Raw genomic sequence first — 23428 nt, 5'->3', positions numbered from 1 at the left:
TTTAAAATGGTCACTTCTATAATGTATTTATATTTATAGCACAATTAATTTGTATGCAATAAAAATATAAAATCTACAAATTATGGAATATGCCAGTATTTCAGTCCATTCCTGTTGCCATAACAAAATAACTTAGAGTGGGTAATTTATAAACAACAGAAATTTATTTCTCACAGTTCTGGAGGTTGGAAAGCACAAAATCAGCACCAGCATGTTCAGTGTCACTCTCTGCTTCCAAAATGGTGCTTTCTTGGTGCATACTCACATGGTAGGAAGAGTGAAAAGGAACAAGCAGCTTCCTTGCACCTTATATAAAGTCATTAAATCCCATTCATAAGAGCTCTGCCCTCATGACTTAATTACTTCCTAAAGACCCCACCTCTTAATTCTAGCATATTGGCAATTATGTTTCAACATATGAATTTTGGGGGGTACATTTAGAACACAGCAGCCAATTTCCTAGTTCTTGACATATATGTGAACATCCTGGAATACAGAGGGGTTGGGAGTATACGTAACTCTCCATCTATGTATTTCCACAATCCCAATAACATTTTACACTCATACTGACACTCCAAATACTCTTTCTCCTCTTTCTGTGTTGGTTTCTACTTTTCTGGTTAGCAATTGCCAAAGCAGGAAAATAAGAAAGCCCACGACAATGGAACTGTCCAGAGTTTCGTTTCTTTATACAAGAATATTGTGTCCTGGCTGGGCACAGTAGCTCACGCCTGTAATCCCAGCACTTTGGGAGGCAGAGGCGGGTGGATCACTTGAGGCCAGGAGTTCGAAAAAAGAAAACAGTCCATTTATAACCTAAAATGCCTTTATTTCTTCAGTAAATAAGAAAATGAAAAACAAACATAAAAACCCTGTATCCTCTGCTGGTGCATTTCAGAAATGTCACCATTTCAAACATAAGGAAATAACTTTCTTGATACATAAATACTAGAAGCCCAAGAAAATATGAGGGGAAAATTATCTATAGTCATATGCTAAATATCTCTGTAATCAAAGATAAAGATGCTTAATTTATGTACAATCCTCCTATTATAATTTACCCTGAGTTAATATCCTTGGGGAAAAGAATCCTTTAAGAATTCCATTCAGTAAAACACTACATTAGGATAATATGAACAACATATTGTTTTATTTTTTAAAATATGTTTAGAGACAGGGCCTTGCTGTATCACCCTGGCTGGAGTACAGTGGTGTAATCATAGTTCACTGCAGCCTCAAACTCCTGGGCTCAAGCGATCCTCCTACCTCAGCTTCCCAAGTAGCCAGGACTACAGGTTGGCATCATCATGTCTGGCTAATTTTTCTTTTTTTCTTTTTTTTGTAGAGATGGGGGTCTCTCTGTTGCCCAAGCTTGTCTCAAACTCCTGAGGGCTCAAGCAATCCTTCTGCTTTGGTGTCCCAACGTGCTGAGATTACTGAGCCTGGCCTATGAACAACATACTAAACTCTAACATCGTCACAGAATGATACTCCAGATTATTTTAAAGTTGTCTGCCTCAACAACATAACAGTACCAAAATTTCCAATTAAAAAAAATCAACTAGGCACGGTAGCTCACACTTGTAATCTTCCTTTTGGGAGGCCAAGGTGGGGCCATTCCTTGAGCCCAGGAGTACGAGACCAGCCTGGGCAACACAGAAAGACCATGTCTCTACAAAAAAATTTAAAAATTAGCCAACCATGGTGGTGTGTACCTGTGGGTCCAGCTACTTGGGAGGCTGAAGTGGGAGGATCATTTGAGTCCAAGGGGTCTAGGTTGCAGTGAGCCATGATCATGCTCTCACACTCCAGCCTGGGTGACAGAGCAAGACCCTGAATAAACGAATGAATGAATGAATATTTAAAAAATCAAACTAGCCCTCTCTTTCATCATTTACTTCTAACAGTAGTTTGTTTTACAAGCAAATATCAAGTACACGGTTAGATGGGATACACATTCACTCATAAACCTAAGTAAGCAAAAATCCCAAGGATCTGTAAAACTGTCAAAGGCAACATAAAAGGCTGACCTGGCAAATCGCTTTCTGTTTTTGTTTGTTGTTTTTTGTAGACAGAGTCTTGCTCTGGCGCCCAGGCTGGAGCGAGGTGGTGTGATCTTGGCTCACTGCAGCCTCTGCCTCCCGAGCTCAAGCAATCCTTCCACCTCAGCCTCCTGAGTAGCTGGGACTACAGGCATGTGCCACCACGTCTGGCTAAATTTGTGTGTGTATGTGTGTATGTATGTATGTGTGTGTGTGTGTGGAGACAGGGTTTCACCATTTTGGCCAGGCTGGTCTCAAACTCCGCTCAAGCAATCTGCCTGCCTTGGCCTCCTGAAGTGCGGGGATTACAAGCATCAGTCACTGCACTTGATCTGCTTTCTCATTTTATAAAACACTGTGATAATTTTTTTCTTACATAATTTTTTTTTCCACTTTCATTTTAGACTTAGGGGGTAGATGTGCAGGCTTGATTCCTCGGTATATTGCATGATGTGATCATTTTTAGACCTGAAAACTTTTTATTGGAAACTCATAATCAGTATATCTAATGTAAAAGAAGATTACATCATGCTTTAAAAACAAATATTTGTGATTATGAAAATCTGTAATATTTGTTGAAAGAGGAAGATGTAATTGCAAATGTAAACATAAAATGTGGGAAGAAAAACTAAGTAAGAAGTACATGGGCTGGGTGTGGTGGCTCACACCTGTAATCCCAGCACTTTGGGAGGCTGAGGCAGGTGGATCACCTGAAGTTAGGAGTTTGAGACCAGCCTGGCCAATATGGTGAAACCCTGTCTTTACTAAAAATACAAAAATTAGCTGGGTGTGGTGGTGCACGCCTGTAATCCCAGCTACTTGGGAGGCTGAGGCATGAGAATTGCTTGAACCCAGGAGGTAGAGGTTGCAGTGAGCCGAGATGGCACCACTGCACTCCAGCCTGGGTGACAAGAGCAAAACTCCGTCTCAAAAACAACAACAACAAAAAAGAAGTACATAGAGGCCAAGCAAGGTAGTTCACGCCTGCACTTCCAGCACTTTGGGAGGCTGCAGGGAGCAGATAACCTGAGGTCAGGAGTTCGAGACCAGCCTGGTCAAAATAGTGAAACCCTGTCTCTACTAAAAATACAAAATTAGCTGGGCATGCTGGCGTGGGCCTGTAGTCCCAGATACTCAGGAGGCTGAGACAGGAGAAGTGCTTGAACCTGGGAGGTGGAGGTTGCAGTGAGGCGACATTGCCCCTTTGCACTCCAGCCTGGGCAACAAGGAGCGAAACTGTCTCAAAAAAAAAAACAAACAAACAAACAAAAAAAAAGTACATGGAAAAGACTTTACCTTTTTCATGGCATCTGTAAGTTTTCTGCCTTGCATATAACTTTGGTAAAAGAATTTTATACGTAATAATTAGGCATAATATTCAAGAAAGCAGACTTATTCTCCTCCCCTATAACATATCTAAATATAAAATAAGTACCCTAGAATTGCCACAACTGGCTTAGACTTAAGGATCTCAAGTTTTGCATGTGGGCCTTCAAAGACAAAATATAATTTCCAAACTCTTTATTATGTGGTTTACAGAGCATCTGAAGATTGGTTTCATGAGTCTGAACTTGGTATGAAAGACGTTCAAATTCAAATCCCCAAGCCAGCACGTCAATGTTTTTGTAGGCTTCACAGTGCTGGGCTCTGCATCCTTCTTTGGCCGCCTTACACCAAAAGGCTGAGTTTGGAAATCAAAAGGGTCAGCCCGGTTTCAGCCCCTCTGCAGACAATAAGTAGAACAGATTAGAATAGATTCACTACTTATTTTATTATACATAATACTTTTACTTTTCCCAATACTTACAGTAGAAAAAAGAAATTTTGCACATCATTGTTTATTTAGATAAGAACATGTTAAGCCTTGAAAAGTAAGTTAAATTGACACTGGAGCTTTACTTCAAACTCTAAACATATAGTCTTTTTTTTTTTTTTTTTTGAGACGGAGTCTCGCTCTGTCGCCCAGGCTGGAGTGCAGTGGCCGGATCTCAGCTCACTGCAAGCTCTGCCTCCGGGGTTTACGCCATTCTCCTGCCTCAGCCTCCCGAGTAGCTGGGACTACAGGCGCCCGCCACCTCGCCCGGCTAGTTTTTTGTATTTTTTTTAGTAGAGACGGGGTTTCACCGTGTTAGCCAGGATGGTCTCGATCTCCTGACCTCGTGATCCGCCCGTCTTGGCCTCCCAAAGTGCTGGGATTACAGGCTTGAGCCACCGCGCCCGGCCTAACATATAGTCTTTAAAATGCTAATAATACTATTAGTCATCAAGTTTTACCATTAAATAAATGTTTTAGATACAGTGGCTTTATTTCAGACTCCATTTCCTGTGGCCTAAAAAATGGGAGAAAAATAAACTTCAACTATAAAAATCTAAATTTCAAATAAGAGGTTATTCTATGTGGAAAAAACACAAACAAGCATTTATAAAGACTGAATAGAAATGAATGGAAATGAAAATAACTGACAGTAAATTTCTTGGATTTTCAAATTTTGAATACTTATTTTGAAGGCTGGAATGTTTAGCAACTTTTAACCTTAAATTATTTCAAATCAACCAAGTACTTAGTTTTGAGGAATTTTTGTGAGGATGAGGCTCATTAGTGAGTTTTTAATCCACAAAAATAAAATCCAATTCCAATTACCAAGTAATATTTAGAGTTATCTTAAAGATTATACAGCTGGCCACATGTTTTAGGGAGGTACAACAGTTTATAACGGGACACAATACTTTGCACATATTAAAAGTTAATTCCTATTGTATCTTTATCCTTTTTTCCCTTAAAATATTTTTCATTTTATTTATTCTTACTTTATTATAGTTTTCCTTTTTCCCAGAAATCACCACAACATTACAGTCTGGTATTTAGTATATAAGCATATTTGTTCTTCAGCATAGTTAACATTTTCCACTAGCATCTGATGCCATGCTACTGTTAATTCTGTTAACTCTGCTGCCTAGATTGCTAGACCCCAACCACAGCCTGGCAGAGAGTGAAGGGAGGTTTTGTTTTTGTACCACTTTATTCTGGTCTAGTGCAACAGGAAGGAAGAGCTTTCTGCCATTGCAGGTACCCAGACTGATGTTAGGAAGGGAAAAAGCTTTAACTCTGAGTAAAATTCAGAGTATTAATTATTGCAACTATTAAGGAGAATATTCAAAACTTGGAAATAAGGTTAAGCGATGGCTGCATGACCTTTTAATGTCATGCTAGAACACTGTTTAAAAAGGCTGCCTAACAGTCATCTAATTCTCCAGGGAAAGTAATTTTGTTGGACACTGTATTCACTATGGCTTGGAGCTAACATATCTACATAAACAAACAATTTTATAGCTAGAGGCTAACTTGAATAAAATGGATGAAGTGTGACAATTCTCTTTTCTGACCAGTAGAAAGAGCAACTTTAAAGATTATACTTTCGTTGCCCTATAGAACCTAACCAGTTTTGTATCTAATTTAGCAATCTTATCTCAGCATTCCTTTTCCCCCCATTCATTATAAAAAACAATAACCAAGTTTTTAATATTACCATTTCAACTAACTTTTTCACCCTACTGGTTCTCTCACTGAGTTAAATGAAACTTGGGCACATGCCCCCAATCTAGTTTATTCTAATTTGAACCTATTTAACTCTCATCCTAGAATTATGTTTCTATGCAGTGGCTCAAGCCTGTAATCCCTGCACTCTGGGAGGCAGAGGCAGGTAGATCAGGAGGTCAGGAGTTCAAGACCAGCCTGGCCAAGATGGTGAAATCCTATCTCTACTAAAAATACAAAAACTAGCTGGGCATGGTGGCAGGCGCCTGTAATCCCAGCTACTCAGGAGGCTGAGGCAGGAGAATCGCTTGAACTCGGGTGACAGAGGTCGCAGTGAGCCGAGATTGTGCCACTGCATTCCAGACTGGGTGATAGAACAAGACTCCATCTCAAAAAAAAGAATCATATTTCTAAGATTACAAGAATTTTATCTTATATCACTGGGGCCAGAAATTGTGCTAAATGGCTATTACTAGCTGTAAGGGAGGCTGGGAATTTGAAGATTCACTTTTTAGTCTTTGTAAGCTAAGAAGGAAAAAAGAGCTTTCAAGAGACCAAACCTATAATAACTGTCACTAAAAATGCATGTGTGGTAGTAATGGTGAGAGAGAATAATCAAGAATGATCCCCAGATCAGGCTTAGGTTGTAAATCTACTAACATGAAGAACTCCGGAGAAGAAACAGGTCAATACTAAGCACTGAGAAATTAAAAGCTTTATTATTATTATTATTTTGAGATGACATCCACTGATTCAGCCCTGACATTATGTACAATTGTTATGTGCTGGATTTTTTTTTTTTTTTTCTGAGATGGAGTCACTCTGTTGCCCAGGCTGGAGTGCAGTGGCACCATCTAGACTCACTGCAACCTCCACCTCCCAGGTTAAAGCGATTCTTGTGCCTCAGCCTCCCAAGTAGCTGGGATTACAAGCATGCACCACCATACTTGATAATTTTTGTATTTTTAGTAGAGACAGGGTTTCACTGTGTTGGCCAGGCTGGTCTTGAACTCCTGACCTCAAGTGATCCACCTGCCTTGGCCTCCCAAAGTGCTGGGATTACAGGCATGTGCCACTGTGCCCAGCCTGTGCTGCAGATTTTAAAGGAAGAAAAGTAATTTATAATTATCCAAATCCTTGTAATAGTTGGTCAGTTGGGTGGCAAATCCCAGCCTATCAATTACATAGTAGAGTGCCCCATCCAATGAAACAGTTTATGACAGAACGCTTGCATTAGACATTGCTTGTATTAGACACTGGATTTGTGGCCTCCAAGAAAATTTTCCAAGCAAATGACTCTATTTACCTCCAATTTACTACAAAACAAACACCTGAAATATAGGAATTACTTAGAAATTTTAGTTCAAGTGTGTACTAAACACAAATGAAACGTTTTTATAGAGTATAGAAGAACTGTAAAAACACAATGCAATGTTTATTTTCAGATACGGTTGTCCCTCAGTCTACATGGAAGTTTGGTTCTAGGACCTCTGCATATACCAAAATTCATGCATACTCAAGTCTCACAGTTAGCCTTGTGGAACCAGCCAACAAAAAGTTCGCCCTCAGTATACACAGGTTTCGCATCCCACAAATACTGTATTGTCAATCCACGTTTGGTTGAAATAAATTTACATGTAAGTGGACTCTTGAAGTTCAAACCGTGTTGTTGATGGGTTAACTATACTTAACTTTATAAATACCATCAGCAACAACAATATTACCTTTTTCCTAGGAAAAATATCTGATGGTATTTACAAAGTTCAGTATATTTAAACCCTTTATCTGTCAAACATTAATTTTAGAATTCGATAAGGTTTAATTATTAACCAGATTATTCCTCTTCTACAATTTGACTAGTTGATTATGTGGCAAATAAGGACACCAATCACACCAAGGTGGGATGATACTATAACACTATTGGGTACCTATGACCAAGTCCTCTACTGAGTATGAAAACTTGTAGCCTGCCAAGTCGTCCTGAAGTCCACCAATCTTTATTATACTTATTTTAAAGGAATCATCCATTTTGTAAAACTTTTAATTTCCAAAATGTGTACTGCTTTAAATTTGGGAACTCTGTGCACAGTATTAAAAAAACCATGTAGGATGATCCCTTAATAAGATTTATCCCATTAAAACAATGAATTTCTATAAAACTATGCCTTCCAGACTCTATATCCAGTTATTAGGTCATACAGATTTTACTTTTGCAATATCTCTTCTATCTATTTTTTTCAACCCCCTAATCACTGTCTTTAGTCTGATCTATAAATTGGCTGTATTAATATTTATTTTCCTCACTAGGCTACAATAGCTTCCTGTAGGTTTTTTCCTTCTAAATCATTCTGATATTGAACTCCTAGAACAAAGGTTAGAAAATGTCATTTCTGTTTTAAGATGTTCAAATGTTCCCAATGCCTACAGAGTAAAATCCAAACTAGTCCCAAACTACTTCTTTGGTTTCATTTCTTACTACATGCCACTTCTCACTTTATGCTCCAGTTTCAACTGCAAATATCCTAATCCAAAATGAACTTTTGTTCCTATTTGCCTTTGCTAATGCTTTTCCCTCAGCCTGGAATGCTCTTTATCCTTTTTTCCGCCTAGTAAAAGATACTCATCCTTTAAGATTTGATTCAAATACCGTCATCTCCTTTGGGGAGGACTACATGTCTACCAATCTGAAACAGATTAATAATTGCTCTGGGCACCCATGGAATTGTACCTTTACAGAAGCATTTATTTTCCATTAGTTTCTGCCTTCTTGGAGCCCATAGAAAAAAAAAGAGTGAATAAATATAAAATAAGAAACATAGTCACAAATATAGGCATAAAGTGTTCAAGTTCAGATACCATATTAAGCAAGTTAAAGTAATTTTTTTTTTTTTTTGAGACAGAGTTTCGCTGTTGGTGCCCAGGCTGGAATGCAATGGCGCAATCTTGGCTCACTGCAACTTCCACCTCTGGGTTCAAGCCATTCTCCTGCCTCAGCCTCCCGAGTAGCTGGGATTACAGGTGTCTGCCACCACGCTGGGATTACAGGTGTGAGCCAGCGCACTCGGTCAAGTTAAAGCAATTTCTAAATGTATTTGTAAAGCACCTGATGTGTTAGAGCAGATAGTATCCTAACTATTCCGTACAAGATGAAAACCAACTTTGTCATTTTTATTATATTTGAGAGTCACAGGACATTTTTACTTAAAAAAAAAATTTTTTTTCCCCCGCAGGTTGCAGTGGCTCACGCCTGTAACCCCAACATTTTGGGAGGCCAAGGCAGGTGGATCACCTGAGGTCAGCAGTTTGAGACCCCATCTCTACTAAAAATGCAAAAATTAGCCAGGCGTGGTGGCATGCACCTGTAGTCCCAGGTACTCGGGAGCCTGAGACAGGAGAACCACTTGAACCTGGGATGCAGAGGTTGCAGTGAGCAGAGATCATGCCACTGCACTCCAACCTACACAACAGAGCAAGACTCCATCTCAAAAAAATTTTTTTGTTGTTGTTGAGACAGGGTCTCACTCCAAATGCAGCGATGTGATCACAGTTCACTGTAACTTCGAACTCCTGGGCCCAAACTATCCTCTCACTCCAGTCTCCTGAGCAGCTAGAACCACAGATGCATACCATCACAACTGGCTAATTAAAATTTTTTTTATAGAGACAGGGTCTCACTATACTGTCCAGGCTGATCTGAACTCCTTGCCTCAAGCAATGCTCCTGGCTTGGCCTCTCAAAGTGGTGGGATTATAGGCCACCATGCCTGGCCCATTTTTAATTTGCAAAAAAATTTTTTTTCTAATGACATTGTAATTCTGTATTTTAATTATATCATGTGAGTCCAAGAACATTATATGAAACTATGCTACGTTAATACATATTTTCTTTTCTTTTTTTTTTTTTTTTTGAGGCGGAGTCTCGCTCTGTCACCCAGGCTGGAGTGCAGTGGCGCGATCTCGGCTCACTGCAAGCTCCGCCTCCCGGGTTCCCGCCATTCTCCTGCCTCAGCCTCCCGAGTAGCTGGGACTACAGGCGCCGCCACCACGCCCGGCTAATTTTTTTGTATTTTTAGTGGAGACGGGGTTTCATTGTGTTAGCCAGGATGGTCTCGATCTCCTGACCTCGTGATCCGCCCGCCTCGGCCTCCCAAAGTGCTGGGATTACAGGCTTGAGCCACCGCGCCCGGCCAATACATATTTTAAAAAAAAAACTTTGAAGGAGATACCTGTTCACTGAATGTCATCTCAGAGTACAGAGATAAAATCCAATTGGCAATTTTTGATGCTTTGAAGTATGTGGGATTGCTACTATTCTTGATAAATTTAAGAGATGAATGCAGTTTATATAGCCAACAAGAAAAATTACACACATAATTTTTTCCTTAACATGTCGTACACTGTGATTTGTAGTAAACCAGGCTGGGTGTGATGGCTCATGCCTCTAATCCCAGCACTTTGGGAGGCTGAGGCAGGAGGATTTCTTGAGCCCAGTTTGAGACAAGCCTGAGCAACATGGCAAACCCCCACGTCTACAAAAAATAGCCAGATGTGATGGTGCATGCCTGTAGTCCCAGATACTCGGGAGGCAGAGGTGGGAGAACTGCCTGAGCCCAGGGAGGTTGAGGCTGCAGTGAGCTGTGATCGTGTTACCGCACTTTAGCCTGGGCGACAGAGTGAGACTCTATCTCAAAAAAAGAAAAAAAAAAAAGTAAACCAACTACCAAAGTACTGCAAAATAAATTTCTTAAACATGAAACACATGATACCTTGGAAAGGTGACATATGTGGCTGTTTCCTCCTTTTTTTCCTTCTCTTTCTTGGTGTTTCATATTTTGTCCTTAAAACAAAAGGAAACATATTAATGATTGCTTCCATAAAAAAAGACACACAGACCTTATTTATTTTTTAGTAGTGATTACATTCACGGCCCAAAATTTAAAAAGCAAAACATCTCCCTTCTACCTGTCAACCAGCCATCTAAATTTTCCCTTGGTCACTTATGGTTGTTATAACAAAATGCCACAGGTGGGTGACTTAAACAACAGACATTTCTCACAGTTCTAGAGATTTGGAACCCCAAGATCAAGTTGTCATCAGATTCAATGTCTGGTTAGGGCCCACTTCCTGGTCTCCAGACTACCTCTTATCATGGTATCCCCACAGAGTTGAGAGAGGAAGCTCTAGTATCTCTTCTTCTTCCTCTTTTTTTTTTTTTCTTGAAATGGAGTCTCACTCTGTCACCCAAGCTGGAGGGCAGTGGTGCACTCTCGGCTCACTGCAACTTCCATCTCCTGGGTTCAATCAATTTTCCTGCCTCAGCCTCCCAAGTAGCTGGGGTTACAGGCATGCACTACCACACCCTGTTAATTTTTGTATTTTCAGTAGAGACAGGGTTTTACCATGTTGGCCAGGCTGGTCTCGAACTCCTGACCTCAAGTGGTCTGCCTGCCTCAGCCTGCCAAAGTGCTGGAATTATAAGGGTGAGTCACCGCACCTGGCCTCTTCCTCTTGTTATAAGAGCACTAATCCCATCATGGGATATCTACTCTCATGATCTCATCTAGACCTAATTACCTCCCAAAGGCCCCACCATCTAATACACTGTTGGGGGATTAGGATTTTAGCATATGAATTTTGGAGGAACACATTTAGTCCATAATATTTCCCAAATATAACAACAAATCTTACAGTTTTTTTTTTTTTTTTTTGCATATCTTTCCAAAATACTTGTACGCATTTATAGGTTACTAAGTATATATGTTCTTCCCTTCAACACCACTACTTCCATAAATGGCAACACATTTTACACACCATCCTGTGTGGCTATAACTTGAAGGCCATTCCTAATCACTAAGCAAAGGCTTACTTAGTATTTTTTTATGATTGCAATATATTCCATTGTATAGAGATTCCAGAATTTAATCAGCCTACTACAGATGGACAATTATGTTGTTTCCAATCTTTTACATACAATATTGCTACAAATAACGTGTAAACATGTGGTTTTAAAGGTGTGTGAATAAATTACTAGAAGTGTAATTGAGGACTCTGGATTATATGTATTTCTAATTTTAATAGATATTGTCATATTGCCCTCCACTGACGCTGAATCAACGTTCTTCCCCATCAGCAGAAAGTACCTAAACTTCCCTGAACCTTGTTCCCCATGTTATTACATGATGTGATAACAAACTTTTGAATCTTTTAACTAATTAGATAGGTGAAAAATGACATTTTTAATTAAAATCTTCATTTTTGTTACCATGAGTAAGTTTGAGTACCTTTAAATAAATTTAAAAGGCATTTATATCTTCCTTTTGTGAGCTGTCTGGTCGTATCTTCTGCACATTTGTCTACTGGGTTGTAAGGCCTTCTAAAATTGATTTTTTCCCCATCCTAAATCACATTTTTAGACTACCTGGTGTGGCCAGCCCTATCGTAAACCACGTGACCCAAGGCCTCCAGGCAAACAAAGATAAAAGTTGAGTATTCTTTATCCAAATGCCTGGGACCAGAAGTATTTCTAATCTTAAATATTTTTTTTATTTTGGAATATTCATATATACAGAATGAGACACCTTAAGGATAGGACCCAAATTCTAAAAACAAAATTCAAGGCTGGATGCAGTGGCTCATGCCTGTAATCCCAGCTATTCAGGATGCTGAGGCAGGAGGGTCCCTTGAGGCCAGGAGTTTGAGACCAGCCTGTGCAACATAGAGAGACCATGTCTCTAGAAAAAAATTTAAAAATTAGCCGGGTGCAGTGGCATGCACCTGTGGTTCCAGCTACTCAGGAGGCTGAGGTGGGAAGATCACTTGTGCCCAGCAGTTCAAGGCTGCAGTGAATTAGGATTGTATCACTACACTCCAGCCTGGGTGACAGAGACAGACCCTGCCTCAATACAAACAAATTAATTAATGAAGTTAGTTTATATTTCATATATACCTTAAACACATAGCCAGAGGGTAATTTTATACAATAATTTTTTTTTTTTTTGAGACAGAGTCTCGCTCTGCCACCCAGGCTGGAGTGCAGTGGCGGGATCTCAACTCACTGCAATTTCCACCACCCAGATTGAAGCGATTCTTATGGCCTTAGCCTCCCGAGTAGCTGGGATTATAGGCACACGCCACCACACCCAGCTAATTTTTGTATTTTTAGCAGAGACAAGATTTCACCATGTTGGCCATGCTGGTCTCAAACGCCTGTGATCCACCCATCTCGGCCTCCCAAAGTGCTGAGATTACAGATGTGAGCCACCACACTCGGCCAATAATTTTTTTTTTTTTTTTGACACAGAGTCTTGCTCTGTCACCCAGGCTGGAGTGCAGTGGCATAACCTTGGCTCACTGCAACCTCTGCCTCCCCGATTCAAGAGATTCTTGTGCCTCAGCCTCCGGAGTAGCTGGGATTACAGGTGCACACCACCAAGCCCGGCTAATTTTTGTATTTTTGGTAGAGACGAGGTTTCACCATGTTGGCCAGGCTGGTCTAGAACTCCTGACCTCAAGTGGTCCGCCTGTCTCGGCTTCCCAAAGTACTGGGATTACAGGCATAAGCCATCATGCCTGACCTATGCAATAATTTTTAATAATTTTGTGCATAAAATAAAATTTGCGTGCATCGTAACATCAGGAAGCAAAGGTGTCACTACCTCAACCACTACCCATGTGGGTAATCTGTGGTTGTTTGGCATCACCATCATTCCTGACTCTGAAATTTATTTGCTACTGATAAGGAATCATTTTCCTATACTTATTCCCACATAAGTACATAACAGCAAAAAATATGATACACCAGTAATCGAATGAAAAAATAATACATTCAGGGTAACCAAGCAGCACAGTAGCACCACCAGAATACCTGTTATCAGCTGTTAAACAACAGCAACAACAAACAATGGTAGGCTTTCAGTCCCCACCTATCATGCTGTGTTTTGATTAAAAGGTTACTATACACCATTTTTTTAAGTTATCAGAAGCAGGTGAGAGACCAAGAAGTGGGTCTTCTAAGGATAAGAAGGCTTTCTGCTGGATGGCTTTTTAAAATGTTTTCTCCAGAGTCATCTGCCTTATTAACAATGCTTTTGATTTAGAAGTCTCTCTCTGACATTATAAACTATGATTTCTTGTTCTTTTGTAAACGTACACTGTTTCAGTCCTTCAATAAGCCCATCACACATTTTCACCATTGCTATCGTTTGGATATTTGACTCTCCAAACCTCATGTTGAAATCTGATCCCCAGTGTTGGAAGTGGGGCCTAATGGGGTGTTTGGATCATGAGGGAAGATCCTTCATGAATGTCTTGGTGCCATTCTCTCAGTAATGAGTGAGTTCTAACTCTATTAGTTCCCACAACAGTTCACCTAGAACTGGTTGTTGAAAGAGGCTGGTACCTCATCCTCTCTCTCTCTTGCCTTCTCTCTCACCGTGAGATCTGCAGGTGCAGGCTCCCCTTCACCTTCTGCCATGAGTGGAAGCAGCCTCAGTCTCTTGCCAGAAGCAGATGCTGGAGCCATTCTTGTACAGCCTGCAGAACCATAAACCAAGTAAACCTCTTTTCCTCCTTTTTTTAGAGACAGGGTCTCACTCGGTTGCCCAGGCTGAGTGCAGTGGCACAATCATAGCTCACTACAGCCTTGAACTCCTGGGCTCAAGAGATCCTCCTGCTTCAGCCTCCTGAGTAGCTGAGACTATAGGTATGTGCCACCACGTCTGGCTAATTATTAAAACTTTTTGTAGAGATGGGGTTCTTGCTATGTTGCTCAAGCCGTTCTCAAACTCCTGGGCTCAAGCAATCCTTCTGCCTCAGCTTCCTGAAGTACTGGGATTACAGGTGTGAGCCACTGCGCCAGGCCTAAGTAAACTTCTTTTCTTTATAAATTAACCAGCCTCAGGCATTCCTTTACAGCAACACAAACAGGCTTAGAAAATCATGTTGTCTGTAGGTATTTTTCTACAGTGTTAACAATATTCATCTTCGTTGTCACCATTTTCATGACCACCTTGACTCAGAACCATTTCAGCTATTTCATCACTGGTCAATGAATGAACAACTGGAGTCTCATTATCGATGTTAAAAACTTCAATACCCATTTTTCCAGCTTTCAGGACTCTGAAGGAGTATTTTCTTGCATATGTAAGTAGGCCAGATTGCTTATCATTTTTTCTCATTTGACATATGGAATTCTTCAAAGTTACCATCTTGTTCATCTCACTGAACACAGTTGCAGGCCAGAGGTTGTGCCAGGCATGCATAAATTTGTCTTTAATCACTGTGCTCCAAGTGCTGGCAACAGCATAGATGGTAAACTTCGTGCTAAACTCCTGAAAACCTTCCACAGCCATGCCCCTGTCCACTGCTGTTGCATGCTATTCAAGAAAACGTTTTTATATTTACTCTTCATTGATCTAAGGATACTCTGTCACATGGCTGAATTAATAGTCACATTTTGGGGAAAGTACATGACATAAACATTATTTTTTATGAGAATTTCAGCTGGAGTATGAGCAGAACATTTGTCAAGGAATTTTTAAAAATTTTGTAGTCATCACCCAGTGCAGCCTTCTGTGCTGTGAGCCTGAGCCACTAGTATACAATTTTTGTGAAACCAATCAGAAAAGATATTCCTGGTTATTCAAGCTATTTTGCTAGCATGATGATGGACACATAAGAAATTCACCTACTGAAAACAGCAAGGACACAGCTTTTGCCTATCACAGCAAGTTTACACTTAATGTGTGCTTTATGCATTAGCCCATATCAGCAGTTATCCTGTCCCTGACATCCTTAATTCTATAGGGGCTGTGTCATCAGCTGTAGTCAGTGTCCTTCCAGGGCAATAATGCCAAAACAGTGATATTTCATCCACATTACATACTTGTTGTGGCATCAGATTTCAACACCAATAGTTTTGGCAAACTCACCAATAAATTTCTCCACTGCTTCATGATCAGCAGAAGTTTTATCACCACAAATCTTTAAAAGTTTAATGCCATGTCTTCTTAAACATTTCTGCAATCACCTGTTGAATATTCACAGTTCCTTTCAATTTTCAGTTCATTATTACACGTCTTTGTTTCATGATCAGCAAACCATTAAGTGGCATAATGTTCACTGCAATGCTGGCAGATCTACTCTTTCAATACACAATTGAGACTTTCATTTTCAGCTTTATGCAGCGCTGTTTTTGTTTTTTGTTTTTTGTTTTTTTCTCTCACTGACTTCTCTTTGTCCTTTCAACGTAGAACTTCAATAGTTCATATTTCTGTTTCTTCAGGTCATATACATAATGATTCCAACACCCTGCTCTTTTGTAAGACATTTGACACTTACACCACTGTCCAGTTTCTCCAGCCACTTGACTTCCTCTGTTATATATAAACACAAATGCTTCATTTTTCTTATTACTATTACTCATAAGGGTATCTGCAGGCCTTTTTGGCATTTGTAACAATATCTTTATACCCAAATAATAAGCAAAACAAAACAAAACCACAGTGAGTCATGCATGTAGGTCTTGGCCCCATGTGGGGCACTGTGGGGAACGTGCCATTTGGTGTGGCCTGCACACATGTCATTTATTGTCTTTTGTAGATATGCTTCCATGGGGGAATCTGGAAAAAAAAGATACACTGCAACTAAAGTGGGCTGGAGGGGGAGTCTTTATTTCCTTGGGTTTGCTGAATAAACTGTGTTATATACCTGTTTTTTGACTGCGACCCATCACGTACATCTCAGGTGTGAAATATTCCACTTGTGGTGTCATATTGATGTCCAAAAGTTTTGGATTTTGGAGAATTTCAGATTTTCAAATTAAAGAGTGCTCAAAGTGTACTCCTATCAAGCATGACATTGGGGTTACAGACCATCGGGCTTACAGATTAATTCTCAGAAGTCAAGGGCAAGGGCTAGACGTCTCTTAGGGCAAGATTAAATTCTTTACTACACACCTACACTATAATTTATCTGTCTTTTCTATTGTTAATAGATATTTGGGTTTATTCTATTTTTTGACAATTATGAACAACATTGCCATGAACATTCTTGTCCAGATACACTGATATAAAAATGCATGAGTTTCTCTGGAGAATATACCTAGGAGTATGACTGCTGAGTCTTTGGGCTTGGGCTTCAATCTATCAATGTTTATCTCAAGGTTTGGGGACTTTGTGATATATATAGAAAGGCTTTCTATATATATTTCTTAATCATCTCTGATTAAGATTTCAAAAACTTTCCAATGATTTCTTCAATTTATTTCTTTGCATGTAAATCTCTGATTCATCTGGAATCTATCCTAATATAAAGCTGAGGCATGAATTCAGCTTTAATTTTTCTGCAGATAGCTAGTTGTCTCAACATTACTTTTTAAATAAGTCAACTTTTCCATACTGATTTGAGGTGACTGTTATATGCCAAATTTTGTGTGTATTGCTTTTTTCCCCTAAGCTATTTCACTGATCTGTCCATCTAGCTATGTGTCAATACCTCAATATTTTAACTTTATATTTTTCATATTTTTCAATATCTGGTATGGCTAGTTCTCCTCCTTATTAGAATAATCTATTCTCGCTTTTTTTTTTTTCTACTAGAACTTTAGAATAATCCTGTCTAGTTCTACTCTAAAAATGTTGTGGTTTATTTTAAGGTGGATTTAAATGTCATTAAAATTTAATCTAAAAGTAGTTGGTATCTTCAAATATTCCTGTCCAAGAACATAGTATGTCTTTTCATTTATTTCACAAATCATTATAGTATTTAAATATTTTATTCATAATACCTTGCATATTTCTCAAATTTATTCCTATGTATCTTTTTAAAATTTCCACTGTAAATAGGATTTTTCCATAAAATCTTCTGATATCAATATATTTAAAGATTATTGATTTTCAAATTCAGAATTTTACACAGAAATCTAACTGAATTCTATTAGGTTTTATTTATTTTTTTTTTTTGAGACGGAGTCTCGCCCTGTCGCCCAGGCTGGAGTGCAGTGGCCTGATCTCAGCTCACTGCAAGCTCCGCCTCCCAGGTTCACGCCATTCTCCTGCCTCAGCCTCCCGAGTAGCTGGGACTACAGGCGCCCGCCACCTCGCCCGGCTAGATTTTTGTAGTTTTAGTAGAGACGGGGTTTCACTGTGTTTACCAGGATGGTCTCGATCTCCTGACCTCGTGATCCACCCGTCTCGGCCTCCCAAAGTGCTGGGATTACAGGCTTGAGCCACCGCGCCCGGCCAATTATTAGGTTTTAAATAAACTTTATTTTTTAGAGAAGTTTTATGTTCACAGCAAAATACACACAGCAGAAAGTACAGAGAGCTCCTATATACTCCCTGCCCACATACATGCACAGCCTCCCTCACTATCAACATCCAGCATTAGAATGGAGTATGTTATAATCGATGACCCTGCATTAACAGATGATCATCACCCAAAGTCCATAATTTACATTAGGGTTCATTCTTGGAGTGGTAAATTTTATGGGTTTTGACAAGTATATAATGAATGACATACATCTACCATTATATTATTGTATTAGGGTTCTCTAGAGGGACAGAACTAATGGGATATACTATTATATATTATATATAATGTGTTTGTTATATATTATATGTATATATGATATATAATGTATATATTGTATGTATATATTATATATTATATAATATATATTATCATATATATGTGTTGTATTGCTAAGGAGTATTAACTCACATGATCACAAGGTCCCACAATAGGCCATCTGCAAGCTGAGGAGCAAGGAAACCAGTCTGAGTCCCAAAACCGAAGAAGTTAGTGTCCAATGTTCGAGGGCAGGAAGCATTCAGCAAGGGAGAAAGATGTAGGCTGGGAGGCTAAGTCAGTCTAGTCTTTTCACATTCTGCTGCCTGCTTTTTATTCTGGCCTTGCTGGCAGCTGATTAGATTGTGCCCACCCAGATTAAGAGTGGGTCTATCTTTCACAGCCCACTGACTCAAATGTTAATCTCCTTTGGCAACACCCTCACAGACACAGCCAGGATCAATACTTTGCATCCTTTAATCCAGTCAAGTTGACACTGAGTATTAACCATCACAATTATCATATAAAATAGTTTTACTGTCCTCAAATTCCTCTATGTTCTGCCTTTTTGTTCCACCCTCCCCCCATAATTTTTAAAGAAATAAACTTTCAATTGATTCTCTTGAGTTGTCTAGGTATAAGAACATACATCCTAATAATTATAGTAACTTCATTCCTCCTTTCCAATGTATATCTCAATTTTGTTTTTTATTTTTTATATTTTTAATTGATATTTCATAGCTGTACATATTTTGGGACTATATGTGATATTTTGTTTCCTTTTTAATTTCTTTATTAGCTTATCTGCCAAATCAATAGATGCATAATGTGATATTTTGATACGTGTGTACAATCTATAATTATCAAGTCAGGGTAACTTGGATATCCATCACCTCAAAAATTTATCTTTTCTTTGTGTTGGGAATACTACAATTCTTTTCTTCTAACTGTTTCCAAATATGAACTAAATTACTGTTAACTGTAATTTCTCTACTGTACTACTAATACCAGAACTTATTCCTTCTATCTAACTGTATTTTTGTTCTCCTTAACCAACTTTTCTTCATCCTGCCCTCTACTCTTCCCCTCCCAGCCTCTCACAGCCACGATTCTCCTCTCTACCTCCATGAGATCCAATTTATTAGCTCCCACATGTGAGCAAATAATGTGATATTAGTTTTTCTGTGCCTGGCTTATTTCACTTAATATAATGACCTCCAGTTCCAAACCACATTGCTGCATATAACATGATTCTATTCTTTTTTATAGCTAAATAATATTCTACTATGTACATAACCACATTTTCTTTATCCATTCATCTGTTGATGGACACTTAAGATGATGCCATACCTTGGCTATTTGTGAACAGTGAGGCAATAAACATAGGAACACCGATTGCAGATATCTCTCTGATGTTACGATTTCCTTTCTTTTAAATATATACCCAGCAGTGGAATTGCTGGATCATATGGTAGTTTTATTTTTAATTTCTCGAGGAACTCCATACTGTTTTTCATAATGGAGGTACTACTTTACATTCCCACAGAATAGGTGAGTTCCCCTTTCTCTGCATTCTACCAGCATTTGCTATTTTTTGTCTTTTGGCAATAGCCATCCTAACTTGGGTGAGACAGTATTTCATCATGGTTTTGATTTGCATTTCCTTGATGATTAGTGATGTTGGATATTTTTTTTTCAAATATCTGTTGACCATCTGTGTACCTTCTTTTGAGAAATATTTATTCAGGTCTTTTACTCATTTTAAAAATTGGATTATTTGGTTTTTGCTATTGAGTTCCTTATATATTCTGGCTATTTTTGTTTGTTTGTTTGTTTTGAGATGGAGTCTTGCTCTTGTCACCCAGGCTGGAGTGCAATGGCACGATCTTGGCTCACTGCAACCTCCACCTCCCGGGTTCAAGTGATTCTCCTGCCTCAGCCTCCTGTATAGCTGGGATTACAGGCATCCGCCACCACATCAGGCTGATTTTTGTATTTTTAGTAGAGACAGGGTTTCTGCCATGTTGGCCAGGCTGTTCTCAAACTCCTGACCTTGTGATCTGCCCACCTCAGCCTCCCAAAGTGCTGGGATTACAGGTGTGAGCCACCACGCCCGGCCAAGGTGATTTTTTATATGGTAAAAGATGGGGATCTAGCTTCAGTCTTCTGCACATGGATATTCAGTTTCCCCAGCACCATTTATTTACTTATTTTTATTTTTTAAGAACGGTCCCACTCTGTCGCCCAGACTGAAATACAGAGGCACACACACAGCTCACTGAAGCCTCAAACTCCTGAGCCCAAGTGATCCTTCCACTTCAGCCTCCCAAGTATCTGGGACCACAAGCACAAACCACCATGCCCAGCTAATATTTAATTTTTTGTAGAGATGGAGGTCTCACTATGTTTCCCAGGCTGGTCTTGAACTCCAGGCCTCGAACAATCCTCTTGCCTTGGATTCCCAAAGTGCTGAAATTACAGGTATGAGCCACTATGCCCAGCCTGTCACAGTACCATTTATTAAAGAGACTCTTTTTCCCATTGTATGTTCTTGTTACCATTGTTGAAAATGAGTTGGCTAGAAGTACATGGATTTATTTCTGGGTTCTCTATTCTGTTCCATTGGTCTGTGTGTGTGTTTTTACAGTACCATACTGTTTTGGTTACTATAGCTTTATAGTATAATTTGAAATCAGGTAGTGTGATGCCTCCATCTTTTTTCTTTTTGCTCAGGATTATTTAGCTATTCATACGAGTTTCAGAATTTTTTTTTCTATTTCTGTGAAAAATGTCATTGGTACTCTGATAGAGATTACATTGAATCTATAACTCACTCTGGGTAGTATAGACATTTAAACAATAGTAATTCTTCCATTCCAAAGCATGGGATAGTTTTCCATTTTTTTGTCACCTTTCTTTTATTGGTGTTTTATAGTTTTCTTTGTAGAGATATTTTACTTCTTTGTTCTTTAGTTACATTTATTCCTAGGTATTTTAATTTTTTGTAGCTATTGTAAATGAGATTGATTTCTTGATTTCTTTTTCAGGCTGAATGCTGTTAGCATATAGAAACACTCCTGATTTTTGTATGCTGATTTTGTTTCCTATGATTTTACTAAATTAATTTGTCGGTTCTAAGAGTTTTCTGGTGGAGTCTTTGGGCTTTTCTCAATTTAAGATCATGTTGTCTGCAAACAAGGATAACTTGACTTCTTCCTTTCCAATATGGATGTCCTTTATTTCTTTCTCTTGCTTAATTGATCTGGCTGGGTATTTTTGTTTAACTGAATTTGCTCGTATCTTCAAAACAAGAGATAGCAGATGTCTTTTTCTTGTTTTTGACTGTAACAGGAATGCTTTTAGTATTTCCCCAATCTAAAACTTACAGAAAAGTTGCAAATACAGTACTTCCAGTAAGTTGTCATCCAAAAAACAAGGACATTCTTCTATGTAACCACAATTTGAGGTCAATATCAGGAAATTCACACTAATACATTACTATTGTCTAATTTTCAAACAGCATCCAAGTTTTTCCAACTCCTTTATAGATAAAAGACTGATGTCCTTTATAGTTAAAGGATTCAGGTCAGAATCAGGCACTGCATTTAAATGACATGTCTCTTTAATCTCCTTCAATCTGGAACAGTTCTTCAGTTTTACCTTGACTTTCAAGATGACAATTTTGAAGATTACACAGCAGTTGTTTCGTAGAATGTCTCTCAATTTAGGCATGTATAATCATTTCTCATTATTAGATTTAGGTTATGGATCTGCAATAGAGTGAATTTTCTGTGTCACCCCCCAAAATTCACACACTGAAACTCTCATCCCAATATGATGCTATTTGGAGATGGCTTTTTTTTTTTACACAGAATCTCGCTCTGTCGCCCAGGCTGGAGTGCAGTGGCGCAATCTCAGCTCACCGCAACCTCCGCCTCCCAGCTCCGCCTTCAAGCTATTCTCCGGCCTCAGCCTCCTGAGTAGCTGGGATTACACCTGGCTAATTTTTGTATTTTTATTAGAGACGGGGGTTTCACCATGTTGGCCAGGCTGGTCTTGAACTCCTGACCTCAAGTGATCTGCCTGCCTCGGCCTCCCAAAGTGCTGGGATTACAGGTGTGAGCTATGGTGCCCAGCCTGGAGGTGGCATCTTTGGAAGGTAATGAGGTCATGAGGGTGGAGCCCTCATGAATAAGGTTAGTGTCCTTATAAAAAGAATAGCTAGCTCTCTTTCTGTCATTTGAGACAGTAAGGGAACCACCTTCTATAAACCAGGAAAAGGGCATTCACAAAGAATACAACCACACTGGCACCCTGATCTTGCACTTTCAGCCTCCAAGCCTCCAGAAGTGTGAAAAATAAAAGCCTGTTGTTTAAGCCACCCAGCCCATGGTAATTTGTTATAGCACTCTGAACTAGGACAACATCTTTGGCAGGAAATCACATCAGTGATGCTGTGTTCTTCTCAATGCATCCTAACAGGAGTCACACAATTCTGATTTGTCTCATTATTGATGACGCTAATTTTGATCACTTGATTCAGTAATGTCTACAAGGCTTCTCCATCACCATAAAATTATTCTTTTTCTCTGTGTTCACTTTCTTGACTTAGCCTTACAGCCAGCCATTTTACCAAGGAGTAACCAAGGAGTACTAGCACCTTTTAGTAGAGAATGGTATTTAGAAACCATGAACTGAACACTAGGTGTGCTCATTGCTATTAGGGTAACACTATTTCTAGACCAGCTACAGAGGTAGGATATATTCTAGAAATCATAAGTTTAAACTGATTAATTTCAAATCTCGATCAAGTCCCACAGGTTCTTCTTTGTCTTCCTCCATTCCATATTTGTGTCTTCCTTCTTCCACAGTGAAAACCCTGGTTTTTTTCAACCACTCCATGTTTATTCATTTGCTCAATCTTACAATAAAATGAATATTACTATACTCATACTAGTAAGAAAATTTTTGTTATTTTACGTTTTAATTACTGTGTATATTTTGTTATATTTATTTTATTAGTATTTGATATGTTTTCTTTTTTACACTTTTGTGGAGGCATAATATGTATATCATAAAACTTGCCCTAAGTGTTCAATGATTTTTAGTAAAATTCAGAGTTGTGCAACCATTGCTGCAATCCAGTTTCAGAACATTTCCATCAGCATAAAACTTCCCTTCTAGGCCGGGTGCAGTGGCTCACATCATTAATCCCAGCAATGTGGAGGACTGAGGCAGACAGATCGCTTGAGCCCAGGAGTTTGAGACCAGCCTAGGCAACATGG

The 23428-nt window shown here is 39.1% G+C and overlaps 1 protein-coding gene across 2 annotated transcripts in view; it reads right to left on the bottom strand.

Moving 5' to 3' along the window:
* Positions 1–3548: 3548 nt before the first annotated feature.
* Positions 3549–23428, bottom strand: part of LOC105493573 (putative uncharacterized protein encoded by LINC00467 homolog) — a 62102-nt gene continuing 42222 nt past the window's right edge. For both annotated transcript variants that reach the window (XR_011613889.1, XR_011613888.1), the window contains 2 exons: positions 10343–10413; positions 3549–3765 (listed from right to left, as the gene is read on the bottom strand). The gene's annotated coding sequence lies outside the window, so the exon portion shown is untranslated. The remainder of the gene's footprint in view (positions 3766–10342; positions 10414–23428) is intronic.

This window comes from Macaca nemestrina, chromosome 1 (assembly GCF_043159975.1).
Source record: "Macaca nemestrina isolate mMacNem1 chromosome 1, mMacNem.hap1, whole genome shotgun sequence".
Taxonomy (NCBI): domain Eukaryota; kingdom Metazoa; phylum Chordata; class Mammalia; order Primates; family Cercopithecidae; genus Macaca; species Macaca nemestrina.
This window is presented reverse-complemented; position numbering and strand designations above follow the sequence as displayed.